This window comes from Nansenia antarctica, assembly GCF_963989245.1.
Source record: "Nansenia antarctica genome assembly, chromosome: 7".
NCBI classification, from domain to species: domain Eukaryota; kingdom Metazoa; phylum Chordata; class Actinopteri; order Argentiniformes; family Microstomatidae; genus Nansenia; species Nansenia antarctica.
In genome coordinates, this window is record NC_137677.1 from 232,501 (window position 1) to 237,500 (window position 5,000).

A 5,000-nucleotide genomic window follows, 5' to 3' on the forward strand; every position below is an offset into this window, starting at 1 on the left:
AGCCTATAAAGCGGAGGCGGCAGATTAGCCGGTGAGTTGAGAGATGTATGCAGGTCTACTGTACGCTGATAATCATGTTGTTATATTCATCCTTGGCTTAAACTTAACATCCTCGTTAGCAGAGTATTTTTTTCCATTTTAAACTGTCCTGTATCAGCTTCTCTCACTCCAACCATCTGCAGGTCCACCCTCACCACACCATATACTTTCTTTTAGGCCTCCGCCTTTTCCTTCAGCTCTATCTCCAGCATCCTTACCCCTACCAGCTTGTCTCCTATCTGCCATGTCCAAAACCAAGCTCTGCCTCTTGTTTAGTTATTTGTCAGACAATGCCACCACGTGTAAACTTTCCTTTTCACTATTGGTGGTAGAATTCTGGTAGCATTCTGTCACAAATCATTCTTAAGACACTTCTCCACCCACTCCACCCAGCTTGCACTATCTTCTTCACCTCTATTTTACGCTCTCCATTACTTTGGATTGTTGACGCCAAGTATTTCAACTCATCCACATCCTCCTTGTTACCTCACCAATCCACTGATTCCCTCATTCACTGGCTCAAACTTAAAATAATGTTGATATGATTCTGTCAACAGCTGCAAGGACAGACACATGCCTGACTTCCCATTGGAAGTCAGGGTAAAGAACACCCACAACCACAACCTGTTTGTGGCCGAGGCCCTTTGGCACAGAGATGTGGGGAAGGCATCAATTGAGAGCCTGACGAGGCTTTTTGAAATCGGCCACTCTCCCACATCAGCACTTTGTGTCTTGAAGCACGACCTGCAAATGCAGTATGGCGTGAGATATGTCCATGCCTCAGCGAACAGAGAGATCTGCCCAGACCTCCAGTTTGTCCAAAGGTGCACCTTTTTTTTAAGATCATATTGTAGTTATTATGTATGTATTGTCAAAAGACCCCTCACATGATTGGGGTTGAGACTGTATAATACTATGTTGATGATGGTTGTGTATGTGTCACACATTTGAACACATAGCAGTGGAGTGGGATGTATAGTTTGAAACGGTATACAGCATGCATATTATAACTTTATTGGCTAACATTATTTTGTTCAGACTCTTCCAAAAGGTGTGCAGGGGAGAGTATGGTGCACAGCAAGGCCCTTATATGCTGGAAGCTCTGGAACGACAGGTGGTGGAGTACAACACCAAGTGTGGAGAAGTGTGTGCCAGGATGACCACTTCCTCTGCTGGAGCTCTTCTCATCGCGATATGCTCCCCACTGATGAAACGCCTTCACACCCACAAGCACAGTGGGGAGCTCTGCTTCATCGACTCCTCTGGGAACATGGACAGAGAGAACTGCCGGGTCTTCCTCCTCCTCACACACACATGTGCAGGTGGCCTTCCCCTTGGGATCATCATCACTCAAGCGGAGGACAAAGGCACAATCTTTGAGGGGCTGGAGCTGCTGAAAGGGCTCATTGGAAGGGAAGGCTTTGCAGGGAAAGGACAGGCAGGACCTCGCGTGTTCCTGACAGATGACTCCAGTGCAGAGAGGGGAGCTCTAAAGCAGGCATTTCCTGAGGCTACACTGCTGCTCTGCTCCTTCCACCTCCTCCAAGCTACCTGGAGGTGGCTGTGGAGTAAGGAGAGTGATGTGGAGAAGGGAGACAGGAAAACCCTCTTTGCCTTCATCAGGGACATGTTGTACAGCAGGGAGGTCTCTGAGGTAGACAGGCTGTACAGGCAGGCCGCGGAAAATCCAGTTGCTGTCAGGTTAGTGTGGAGTTTAGAGACAGTTAGCTTTACAATGGTGAAGATACTTAGTTGACAAATGGTAATTTCACACATTTCATGCCTGTAACATTGCATACATACAGAAGGAGATGCACCTCTATAGTTAATGTAATACACTTTTTGTCTTGTAATCCATTCCAGGTACCGTAAATACCTGGTCTACCTGGAGCGGCTGTACAACAGGAGGGAAGACTGGGCGCTGAGCTTCAGAGTGGAGCTGCGTACTCGAGGGAACAACACAAATAACTTTGTGGAGGCGGCGATGCGTGTCCTCAAAGACAAGATCATGCTGAGGACCAAAGCGTTCAACCCTCCGCAGCTCTTTGATATGCTCACCTCCCGGCTGGAGACATACTATGTAGCCCGCATCACTGATGTTGCCCTTGGCCACAGAGAGGCTTTCCAGCGTTCACGCTTCTTGGCTCATGAGTCATGACAGCAGCATTGAAGCCAGCGACATTCAGCAGGTAACAGTTTTAAATACTACTACTACTACTACTACTACTACTACTACTACTACTACTACTACTACTACTACTACTACTACTACTACTACTACTACTACTACTACTACTACTACTACTACTACTATCACTACTACTACTACTACTACTACTACTACTACTACTACTACTACTACTACTACTACTACTACTACTACTACTATTAGATTCACAGAAACTTTCAACACTGAGTTAGTGTTTAAACAGAATCTTCTCTTTCTTAATGTCTGACAGATTGAGGTGAAGCTGTTCAAGGTCAAGGGGTCGACAGCAATGTATGAGGTGGACATGGAGTCTGAGCTGTGCACCTGTCCAGCTGGACAGACAGGGGCACCATGCAGGCACCAAGAAGCAGTGGTGCAACACTACCACTGCTTGTCCAACAATTACATTCCCACTACTGCTGAGCAGAAAGCTGAGCTTCTGAAGCTCACATCAGGAGGTAATTTTGGGTTTTTATGATTTATAATGATAAAATAATAATAATTTATTGCATTTATAGACAGGGGTGCACATAACTGGTGCGCCAGTGCGCATGCGTCGCCAAAATGCATGCTGCGCGGAAGATCAGCGGCATGAACGCGCTCTTGCGCACCAACAGCTGGGAGCGCTGGGAGAGGAATTTACTTCCTCAAAATCCACCTGCTGACTGCTGCATCACTGCAAGCCCCGTAACGCCATCACAACGACCACGGCGACTCCCCTCACGAAAACATTCGGAAAGTATCGTAACTTGTACTTTCATTCCGCGTATCGCGTATCGCACGGTTATCACGCCGACACGTGACAATTCAGTCCCGAACGACTAGTCGCTAAAAGGAAAAACAACACCAAGGAACTTCACGTTTCTATTCTCTGAAGCTTTCAGACGTTTGTTTTACAGCTTCATTATTGCACCTAGACCCCTGACCCAGGGAATATGGTTGGGAATTCTATTAGAAAGAAAAAAAAAGACTTTGTTGCACAATCAAAATAATGAGCTATTTAAAGTGATAGCCTACAACATCCTCTACCATGGTTGAAATTGAGGACAGTGATAACTTACAGCAGTCAAGAGAGCAGTGATGATGATGATTAAGCTTGTAGCATAAATAAATGCTTAGGCTGTAACTTTTTGTTGAAAAGTTGATTTCAGTGTTTACAGAACAGAGCAGTGCTTAAAGAGATGTCAGTTGATTTCATTGTGTTTAAAGAACAGACATTCAGTTAGTGCTTAAAGAGATGTCAGTTGATTTCATTGTGTTTAAAGGAGTCTGACAGACTTTCATGCTTAAAGAGCAGTCATTTGATTTTGCATTTGTTTCTTTTGTTTTGCACACAATCATTTGTTCGTTCATCTTTATTTATGAATAAATGTCGTTTTGCTAATATAAGTTATCCATGTATCCTTTTTTTATCCATCCTGTGGGACGGGTCGTGACTCGCGAGCTCGGGGAGCACCAAGCAGCATCCCTAGGTGCTCCTCTGAGCACTGGCCCCAAAAAGTTATGTGCACCCCTGTTTATAGAGCCCTTTTCCATCAAACAATGCTCAAAGTGCAGTGGGAGAGGAAGAAGGGGCACACCACATCACAACCAATGTGTAGCGCCCACCTGGGTGATGCTTAGGCTGCAGCTTGTGCACACTACAGCTCACCACACATCAGCTAGTGAAGAGGTGAAGAAGAGGGTAAAAAGGAGAAGGGGGACAAGGAAGGACTAGTACTAGATTATTTGTATGAAGATGTCAGCGGGTACGCAGGCAGGCAGGCATTGGACAGTACTAATGCGCGATCGTGGAGGCAAAGAACCTTAGCTAATTACTGCCCTAATAACACAGTTGCCTACCAAAAACAAAGAAATACTCCTACAGTAAAATATACATTATTTGTGCTTTGCTATGTTTACGTAACCCAAACAACGTGCCTAGCAACAGGCATTAAGAATTATAACAATTCTTATGCTTGGAGTGCTATCATCGCAAAGACCATGGTACAATCTACTGTAGTCTATTAGACTTGCTCATCTCAACATTGTTTTTGTATTTTCAAGCAACCGTATCTGTGGACTTCTTCCAACCTCTGAGACAGGGGGGGCGGGAAATCCGCTCAATCATGTGTGTTGGGTATTCTTTGTGTTGAACACTCACCTCAGAAATGAATAAAATGTTTTTGGACCTGTGAACTAAAAAAAAAAGAAAAAAGAAAAAGAAGTTCATAATCAATCATGTGGGTGGGACAGACAGTAATACTTATGCACCTTTTTAAAAGCAGTGTGTGCAGACGTGAATGTCCTGCTGATGAGGGAGATTCTTTTGGTCCAATGGAAGAGGACCCTGAAGTACATGTTCCTCTGCCTGGTCCGTATCATCCTGTATCATAATCATTGTTAACAGTGTTTGTTAATAGTGGTGAATGTGGTTCAGTGTGACTGCCATACAGACAGAGCACTGTGGTATTCAACGATTCTGCTGAGATTGGGATAGCATTGCGGATAATGGACATTTTTAGAACTGTTCCCTCACTGTATGTAAATTAATTCAAACCTATTTTCTTCTTGGATATCACAGATTCTGGTGGTGCCTCCATCGTGGAAAACATGATGGAGGATCTGAAAAGAAGAGGCCAAGAGGATCCCCTCTTCTTCACTGGGTTGGTGAAGATGGCCAAACAGCATCAGCTGCTGAAGAAAAAACCAGCTGCACTACTGTCAGCTGTCCACACCTTTGGAAGGAGCAGTACTCTGACCAGCAGACGGG